Source organism: Sceloporus occidentalis, unplaced genomic scaffold (genome assembly GCF_023333645.1).
Source record: "Sceloporus occidentalis isolate IW3139 unplaced genomic scaffold, rSceOcc1.0.p SCAF_69, whole genome shotgun sequence".
Lineage (NCBI taxonomy): Eukaryota > Metazoa > Chordata > Lepidosauria > Squamata > Phrynosomatidae > Sceloporus > Sceloporus occidentalis.
The window spans coordinates 5,561,429-5,571,371 of NW_028317049.1; the positions used below are offsets into that span (position 1 = coordinate 5,561,429).

The 9,943-nt window shown below is 51.2% G+C and overlaps 1 long non-coding RNA gene across 12 annotated transcripts in view; it reads left to right on the top strand.

Moving 5' to 3' along the window:
• Positions 1-7,325, top strand: part of LOC149286458 (uncharacterized) — a 30,255-nt gene extending 22,930 nt beyond the window's left edge. For 11 of the 12 annotated variants that reach the window (XR_016277622.1, XR_016277617.1, XR_016277619.1 and 8 more), the window contains one exon: positions 3,740-6,742. This is a non-coding gene — a long non-coding RNA (uncharacterized LOC149286458). Of the gene's footprint in view, positions 1-3,739; positions 6,743-7,076 lie in introns of those variants that run through there. The other variant, XR_016277618.1, reaches the window with a different exon arrangement.
• Positions 7,326-9,943: the final 2,618 nt, after the last annotated feature.

The following is a 9,943-nucleotide window of genomic DNA, read 5'->3' on the forward strand; positions in this document are numbered from 1 at the left end:
GAGAGAACACTCTATTAGGCCTTTGTAGCTCCTCCAGCGTAGTTCTATGGTCAGTGTCTGTCGGACATTGACCCCAGAGCTGCCCTGGAGGGATAGAGATTCCTAGAAAGGACAGTGTACTAGGCCTTTGTAGCTCCTCCAGCGCAGTTCTATGGTCAGTGTCTGTTGGACGTTGGCCACAGAGTTGCCACGGGGAACCTATAGGTTAATAGACAGGACACTCTACTAGGCCTTTGTAGCTCCTCCAGCGCAGTTCTGTGGTCCGTGTCTGTCGGACGTTGACCGCAGAGTTGCCCTGGAGTGGCTACAGATTCCTAGAGAGGAGAGTGTACTAGGCCTTTGTAGCTCCTCCAGCCCAGTTCTATGGTCAGTGTGTGTCGGACGTTGACCGCAGAGTTGCCCTGGAGGGGCTAGAGATTCCTAGAGAGGAGAGTGTACTACGCCTTTGTAGCTCCTCCAGCGCAGTTCTGTGGTCAGTGTCTGTCGGACGTTGGCCACAGAGTTGCCACGGAGAACCTATAGGTTCATGGAGAGGATACTCTACTAGGCCTTTGTAGCTCCTCCAGCGCGGTTCTATGGTCGGTGTCTGTTGGACGTTGACCACAGAGTTGCCCTGGAGGGGCTAGAGATTCCTAGAGAGGGGAGTGTACTAGGCCTTTTTAGCTCCTCCAGCGCGGTACTATGGTCAGTGTCTGTCGGACGTTGACCGCAGAGTTGCCCTGGAGGGGCTAGAGATTCCTAGAGAGGAGAGTGTACTAGGCCTTTGTAGCTCCTCCAGCGCAGTTCTGTGGTCAGTGTCTGTCGGACGTTGGCCACAGAGCTGCCACGGGGAACCTATAGGTTCATAGAGAGGAGACTGTACTAGGCCTTTGTAGTTCCTCCAGCGCAGTTCTATGGTCAGTGTCTGTCGGACGTTGACCGCAGAGTTGCCCCGGAGGGGCTACAGATTCCTAGAGAGGAGAGTGTACTAGGCCTTTGTAGCTCCTCCAGCGCAGTTCTGTGGTCAGTGTCTGTCGGACGTTGGCCACAGAGTTGCCACGGGGAACCTATAGGTTCATAGAGAGGACACTCTACTAGGTCTTTGTAGCTCCTCCAGCGCAGTTCTGTGGTCAGTGTCTGTCGGACGTTGGCCACAGAGTTGCCCTGGAGGGATAGAGATTCCTAGAAAGGACAGTGTACTAGGCCTTTATAGCTCCTCCAGCGCAGTTCTATGGTCAGTGTCTGTCGGACGTTGACCGCAGAGTTGCCCTGGAGGGGCTACAGATTCCTAGAGAGCAGAGTGTACTAGGCCTTTGTAGCTCCTCCAGCGCAGTTCTGTGGTCAGTGTCTGTCGGACGTTGGCCACAGAGTTGTCACGGAGAACCTATAGGTTCATAGAGAGGATACTCTACTAGGCCTTTGTAGCTCCTCCAGCGCGGTTCTGTGGTCAGTGTCTGTCGGACGTTGACCCCAGAGTTGCCCTGGAGGGGCTAGAGATTCCTAGAGAGGAGAGTGTACTAGGCCTTTGTAGCTCCTCCAGCGCAGTTCTGTGGTCAGTGTCTGTCGGACGTTGGCCACAGAGCTGCCACGGGGAACCTATAGGTTCATAGAGAGGAGACTGTACTAGGCCTTTGTAGTTCCTCCAGCGCAGTTCTATGGTCAGTGTCTGTCGGACGTTGACCGCAGAGTTGCCCCGGAGGGGCTACAGATTCCTAGAGAGGACACTCTTTTAGGCCTTTGTAGCTCCTCCAGCGCAGTTCTATGGTCAGTGTCTGTCGGACGTTGGCCACAGAGTTGCCCTGGATGGGCTTGAGATTCCCAGAGAGGACACTCTACTAGGCCTTTGCAGCTCCTCTAGCGCAGTTCTATGGTCAGTGTCTGTCGGATGTTGACCCGAGAGTTGCCACGGAGAATGTATAGGTTCCTAGAGAGAACACTCTCCTAGGCCTTTGTAGCTCCTCCAGCGCAGTTCTGTGGTCAGTGTCTGTCGGACGTTGGCCACAGAGTTGCCACGGGGAACCTATAGGTTCATAGAGAGGACACTCTACTAGGTCTTTGTAGCTCCTCCAGCGCAGTTCTGTGGTCAGTGTCTGTCGGACGTTGGCCACAGAGTTGCCCTGGAGGGATAGAGATTCCTAGAAAGGACAGTGTACTAGGCCTTTATAGCTCCTCCAGCGCAGTTCTATGGTCAGTGTCTGTCGGACGTTGACCGCAGAGTTGCCCTGGAGGGGCTACAGATTCCTAGAGAGCAGAGTGTACTAGGCCTTTGTAGCTCCTCCAGCGCAGTTCTGTGGTCAGTGTCTGTCGGACGTTGGCCACAGAGTTGTCACGGAGAACCTATAGGTTCATAGAGAGGATACTCTACTAGGCCTTTGTAGCTCCTCCAGCGCGGTTCTGTGGTCAGTGTCTGTCGGACGTTGACCCCAGAGTTGCCCTGGAGGGGCTAGAGATTCCTAGAGAGGAGAGTGTACTAGGCCTTTGTAGCTCCTCCAGCGCAGTTCTGTGGTCAGTGTCTGTCGGACGTTGGCCACAGAGCTGCCACGGGGAACCTATAGGTTCATAGAGAGGAGACTGTACTAGGCCTTTGTAGTTCCTCCAGCGCAGTTCTATGGTCAGTGTCTGTCGGACGTTGACCGCAGAGTTGCCCCGGAGGGGCTACAGATTCCTAGAGAGGACACTCTTTTAGGCCTTTGTAGCTCCTCCAGCGCAGTTCTATGGTCAGTGTCTGTCGGACGTTGACCGCAGAGTTGCCCCGGAGGGGCTACAGATTCCTAGAGAGGACACTCTTTTAGGCCTTTGTAGCTCCTCCAGCGCAGTTCTATGGTCAGTGTCTGTCGGACGTTGGCCACAGAGTTGCCCTGGATGGGCTTGAGATTCCCAGAGAGGACACTCTACTAGGCCTTTGCAGCTCCTCTAGCGCAGTTCTATGGTCAGTGTCTGTCGGATGTTGACCCGAGAGTTGCCACGGAGAATGTATAGGTTCCTAGAGAGAACACTCTCCTAGGCCTTTGTAGCTCCTGCAGCGCAGTTCTGTGGTCCGTGTCTGTCGGACGTTGACCATAGAGTTGCACTGGAGGACCTAGAGATTAATAGAACACTCTAGTAGGCCTTTGTAAGTCCTTCTGTGCAGTTCTGTGGTCAGTGCCTGTTGGATGATGAGCGCAGATTTGCACCGGAAGACCTAGAGATTTCTAGAGAGGCGTCGTCTCAGGTAAAAACATGGCGTTTTTATTGTTTGCGGGTTTTCCATATTCACGGGGGTCTTTTGCCCCTAAGCCTAGCGCATCTGCATGTGTGTGCGCGCACCCGCACAGACATATGTCAGCGTATTGATTCCACTTTCACTGCCATGGTTCCTTCTGTGGAAAGCTGGGATGTATAGTTTGGGGAGAGCCTGGTGTTATGATTGTCCAGAGCAGCAGAATAGCTGGAGTATCTCTTATTCGATTTATGGCAGTTTACCTTAAAAAGCCAGTGTGGAGTTGTGGTTTGGACGCTGGAGTATGGCTATGGAGACCAGGGTTCAAATGCCGGCTCAGCCATGTAAGCTGTGGGCTGATCCTGGGTAGGCGACACTGTCTCAGCCTCAGAGGATCGCAATGGCAACCCTCCCTCTGAAGAAAGCGGCTTAGGAAACCCGCCGATAGGTTTGCCTTGGGCCCTCCGTAAGTCAGAAAGGACTTGGGTTTTCTTGGCAGGATTTCTTCAGAGGAGCTTTGCTTTGGTTCACTGACCGTTCGTTGTCCATTTTTGTTTTTAGTCAGGTTTCCCAGTTGCAGAGGATCCCTCTGAAGGCGCTTACCTTTCCGGTAGGGATCTGGGTTCAGGGCAGACTTTGAGCAGGTAGGGCCTCGCTGATTTCGAGGACGTCTTCCAGGTAGGTTTTTTTCCTCAGAGGCCTTGCTGGCTGACTTTGGTGGCCCCTCTTCCTCCGGAGCCACCGCCCGGCTGCCTCCTGGTGCCCCTGGCTGCTGTTCGAGGGCCTCACTTCCCAGCCATCGTTTAGGCTTTCCTTTTGGGTCCCAGCTGGGAAGGGCAGGGGACAAGTGGTGGTGCTGGTCTCATTTGGTCTGCTGCTCAGATACTAACACTCATCCCTACTAACACTCACACAAACACTAAAAGGAACCCCACCATTAACACAAACGCTGCATCCTGTCTTTTGTCTCTCTCTGAGCAGATGAAGTTGTTGCATAGCAAGGTTTTCGAAGTGTGGTTTAGGGAAGTCTTGTTGCGTAGCGGTCGTTGGGTTGGCCTTTTAGCGTGGCACTTTAGCGCCGCGGCTAAAAAGCGATCTTGTGTGGTTTCTTCTTCTCAGTGGTCTTTGATGGTAGTTTTTGTCAGGGTTTTGGTTGAAATGAGGGAGCACCAGCACTTGTCCCCTGCCCCTGCCCCTGGGACCCCTCTGGACCTCCCTGCCCTCTCCTTTCTTTCCCAAAGAGAGCCCCGAACGGCGGCTGAGGCCCAGGAGGAGAGCGGCAGCCCCCCCAAAAGCCAGCACTGCCTGCCCCACGGAAACTCCTGGGACCCTGGACCCTGGGTTTGGAGGTGGGCCACTTGTGCCGCCTCTGATTCCTCTCTTTCTTCCAACGCCACCGAGGTCCCAGGTGCCAAGGCTGCCCCTTCGGAGGTCCAGAGGGAGAGTCAGGCGCATCCAGGCCCAGACGCAGCAGCAGCAGCAGGCGAGGAAGGGAGTGTCCAGCCCAGAGGGAGGGAGGAAGAGGCGGCCCCGGCTCCATCCCCTACGGAGGAAGGAAGGAAGAGACGGTCTCCGCTGGACATGGCCCCCCCACCCCCAATAGATTGTAAGCCATAGGGCAGGGAACCCCAACTTTAGGACTTTTTTGGCTGAAGGGCAAGGATGCTAAATGAATAATACTTCAATATTTGTCAAGGAACAAACTAATGCTGAGAGCTTTCAGTGTGCTTCCCTATGGTCAAGCCCTCCACAATGTTTCCCTATGGGCAATTGTTGTCCAATGTTTGCTTATGGGCAGGCATTCCCCAATGTTTCCTTATGGGCAGGCTTTCCCCAATCTTTCCCTTTGGGCAGGTGTTCCCCAATGTTTCCTCATGCGCAAATGTTCCCCAATGTTTCTCTATGGGCAGGCGTTCCCCAATGTTTCCTTATGGGCCGGTGTTCCCCTATCTTTCCCTATGGGGAAATGTTCCCCAATGTTTCCTTATGGGCCGGTGTTCACCAATGTTTCCCTATGGGCAAATGTTCCCCAATGTTTCCTTATGGGCCGGTGTTCCCCTATCTTTCCCTATGGGCAGGTGTTCCCCTATCTTTCCCTAGGGGCAAGCATTCCCCAATGTTTCCCTTTGGGCAGGCATTCCCCCATGTTTCTTTATGCGCAGGCGTTCCCAAATGTTTCCTTATGGGCAAATGTACACCCATCTTTCCGTATAGGCAGGTGTGACCCAATGTTTCCTTATGGGCCAATGTTCCCCTGTGTTTCCCTATGGGCAAATGTTCCCCTGTGTTTCCCTATGGGCCAATGTTCCCCTGTGTTTCCCTATGGGCAGGTGTTTCCCTATGATTCCCTATTGGCATGTGTTCCCCAATGTATCCCTATTAGCAAATGTTCACCAATCTTTCCTTATGAGCAGGTGTTCCCCTATCTTTCCTTATAGGCAGGTGTTCCCCTATCTTTCCCTAGGGGCAGGCATTCCCCAATGTTTCCTTATGGGCAGGTGTTCCCTTATCTTTCCCTAGGGGCAGGCATTCCCCAATGTTTCCCTTTGGGCAGGCATTCCCCCATGTTTCTTTATGCGCAGGCGTTCCCAAATGTTTCCTTATGGGCAAATGTACACCCATCTTTCCGTATAGGCAGGTGTGACCCAATGTTTCCTTATGGGCCAATGTTCCCCTGTGTTTCCCTATGGGCAAATGTTCCCCTGTGTTTCCCTATGGGCCAATGTTCCCCTGTGTTTCCCTATGGGCAGGTGTTTCCCTATGATTCCCTATTGGCATGTGTTCCCCAATGTATCCCTATTAGCAAATGTTCACCAATCTTTCCTTATAAGCAGGTGTTCCCCTATCTTTCCTTATAGGCAGGTGTTCCCCTATCATTCCCTAGGGGCAGGCATTCCCCAATGTTTCTTTATGCGCAGGCGTTGCCAAATGTTTCCTTATGGGCAAATGTACACCCATCTTTCCGTATAGGCAGGTGTGACCCAATGTTTCCTTATGGGCCAATGTTCCCCTGTGTTTCCCTATGGGCAAATGTTCCCCTGTGTTTCCCTATGGGCCAATGTTCCCCTGTGTTTCCCTATGGGCAGGTGTTTCCCTATGATTCCCTATTGGCATGTGTTCCCCAATGTATCCCTATTAGCAAATGTTCACCAATCTTTCCTTATGAGCAGGTGTTCCCCTATCTTTCCTTATAGGCAGGTGTTCCCCTATCTTTGCCTAGGGGCAGGCATTCCCCAATGTTTCCTTATGGGCAGGTGTTCCCTTATCTTTCCCTAGGGGCAGGCATTCCCCAATGTTTCCCTTTGGGCAGGCATTCCCCCATGTTTCTTTATGCGCAGGCGTTCCCAAATGTTTCCTTATGGGCAAATGTACACCCATCTTTCCGTATAGGCAGGTGTGACCCAATGTTTCCTTATGGGCCAATGTTCCCCTGTGTTTCCCTATGGGCAAATGTTCCCCTGTGTTTCCCTATGGACCAATGTTCCCCTGTGTTTCCCTATGGGCAGGTGTTTCCCTATGATTCCCTATTGGCATGTGTTCCCCAATGTATCCCTATTAGCAAATGTTCACCTATCTTTCCTTATAGGCAGGTGTTCCCCTATCTTTCCCTAGGGGCAGGCATTCCCCAATATTTCCTTATGGGCAGGTGTTCCCTTATCTTTCCCTAGGGGCAGGCATTCCCCAATGTTTCCCTTTGGGCAGGCATTCCCCCATGTTTCTTTATGCGCAGGCGTTCCCAAATGTTTCCTTATGGGCAAATGTACACCCATCTTTCCGTATAGGCAGGTGTGACCCAATGTTTCCTTATGGGCCAATGTTCCCCTGTGTTTCCCTATGGGCAAATGTTCCCCTGTGTTTCCCTATGGGCCAATGTTCCCCTGTGTTTCTCTATGGGCAGGTGTTTCCCTATGATTCCCTATTGGCATGTGTTCCCCAATGTATCCCTATTAGCAAATGTTCACCAATCTTTCCTTATGAGCAGGTGTTCCCCTATCTTTCCTTATAGGCAGGTGTTCCCCTATCTTTCCCTAGGGGCAGGCATTCCCCAATGTTTCCTTATGGGCAGGTGTTCCCTTATCTTTCCCTAGGGGCAGGCATTCCCCAATGTTTCCCTTTGGGCAGGCATTCCCCCATGTTTCTTTATGCGCAGGCGTTGCCAAATGTTTCCTTATGGGCAAATGTACACCCATCTTTCCGTATAGGCAGGTGTGACCCAATGTTTCCTTATGGGCCAATGTTCCCCTGTGTTTCCCTATGGGCAAATGTTCCCCTGTGTTTCCCTATGGGCCAATGTTCCCCTGTGTTTCCCTATGGGCAGGTGTTTCCTATGGGCAGGTGTTTCCCTATGATTCCCTATTGGCATGTGTTCCCCAATGTATCCCTATTAGCAAATGTTCACCAATCTTTCCTTATGAGCAGGTGTTCCCCTATCTTTCCCTAGGGGCAGGCATTCCCCAATGTTTCCCTTTGGGCAGGCATTCCCCCATGTTTCTTTATGCGCAGGCGTTCCCAAATGTTTCCTTATGGGCAAATGTACACCCATCTTTCCGTATAGGCAGGTGTGACCCAATGTTTCCTTATGGGCCAATGTTCCCCTGTGTTTCCCTATGGGCAAATGTTCCCCTGTGTTTCCCTATGGGCCAATGTTCCCCTGTGTTTCCCTATGGGCAGGTGTTTCCCTATGATTCCCTATTGGCATGTGTTCCCCAATGTATCCCTATTAGCAAACGTTCACCAATCTTTCCTTATGAGCAGGTGTTCCCCTATCTTTCCTTATAGGCAGGTGTTCCCCTATCTTTCCCTAGGGGCAGGCATTCCCCAATGTTTCCTTATGGGCAGGTGTTCCCTTATCTTTCCCTAGGGGCAGGCATTCCCCAATGTTTCCCTTTGGGCAGGCATTCCCCAATGTTTCTTTATGCGCAGGCGTTCCCAAATGTTTCCTTATGGGCAAATGTACACCCATCTTTCCGTATAGGCAGGTGTGACCCAATGTTTCCTTATGGGCCAATGTTCCCCTGTGTTTCCCTATGGGCAAATGTTCCCCTGTGTTTCCCTATGGACCAATGTTCCCCTGTGTTTCCCTATGGGCAGGTGTTTCCCTATGATTCCCTATTGGCATGTGTTCCCCAATGTATCCCTATTAGCAAATGTTCACCAATCTTTCCTTATGAGCAGGTGTTCCCCTATCTTTCCTTATAGGCAGGTGTTCCCCTATCTTTCCCTAGGGGCAGGCATTCCCCAATGTTTCCTTATGGGCAGGTGTTCCCTTATCTTTCCCTAGGGGCAGGCATTCCCCAATGTTTCCCTTTGGGCAGGCATTCCCCAATGTTTCTTTATGCGCAGGCGTTCCCAAATGTTTCCTTATGGGCAAATGTACACCCATCTTTCCGTATAGGCAGGTGTGACCCAATGTTTCCTTATGGGCCAATGTTTCCCTGTGTTTCCCTATGGGCAAATGTTCCCCTGTGTTTCCCTATGGACCAATGTTCCCCTGTGTTTCCCTATGGGCAGGTGTTTCCCTATGATTCCCTATTGGCATGTGTTCCCCAATGTATCCCTATTAGCAAATGTTCACCAATCTTTCCTTATGAGCAGGTGTTCCCCTATCTTTCCTTATAGGCAGGTGTTCCCCTATCTTTCCCTAGGGGCAGGCATTCCCCAATGTTTCCTTATGGGCAGGTGTTCCCTTATCTTTCCCTAGGGGCAGGCATTCCCCAATGTTTCCCTTTGGGCAGGCATTCCCCAATGTTTCTTTATGCGCAGGCGTTCCCAAATGTTTCCTTATGGGCAAATGTACACCCATCTTTCCGTATAGGCAGGTGTGACCCAATGTTTCCTTATGGGCCAATGTTCCCCTGTGTTTCCCTATGGGCAAATGTTCCCCTGTGTTTCCCTATGGGCCAATGTTCCCCTGTGTTTCCCTATGGGCAGGTGTTTCCCTATGATTCCCTATTGGCATGTGTTCCCCAATGTATCCCTATTAGCAAATGTTCACCAATCTTTCCTTATGAGCAGGTGTTCCCCTATCTTTCCTTATAGGCAGGTGTTCCCCTATCTTTCCCTAGGGGCAGGCATTCCCCAACGTTTCACTTTGGGCAGGCATTCCCCCATGTTTCTTTATGCGCAGGCGTTCCCAAATGTTTCCTTATGGGCAAATGTACACCCATCTTTCCGTCTAGGCAGGTGTGACCCAATGTTTCCTTATGGGCCAATGTTCCCCTGTGTTTCACTATGGGCAAATGTTCCCCTGTGTTTCCCTATGGGCAGGTGTTTCCCTATGATTCCCTATTGGCATGTGTTCCCCAATGTATCCCTATTAGCAAATGTGTTTTGAACTTAGGTTCCTGTGGAAAAACAGCCTGAACTAACAATTAAAAGAGAACATGTAGCATCTATTGTACACTTTTTATAAGGGACTTGAGATAGTGACTGTCTTTTATGGAGTGCCTTCATTTTGTATGGCTGCCTGGGAGAAGAGGGTCTCCTTCCCTTCTGTCTTGAAATTTCAATGTATGGGATGTTTACTGTGCACGATGCTAGGAGTCCTCTGGACCAGTTTTGTTGTTTATGTGTGTGTACATCTCCATACATGATGGTTACTTACCGCAACACCTTTGGAAGAAATAAAGCACACTGGACGTGAAATGAATTGCTTTGTTTTTCTTGTCGTTCTGTGTCTTTCATTCATCTGGAGGCGATGGCAGAAAGGCTTTGGACTCAATGGGATTTCCTGGGTACCTCTAATTCTAGGCTGCTCTAGGGAAG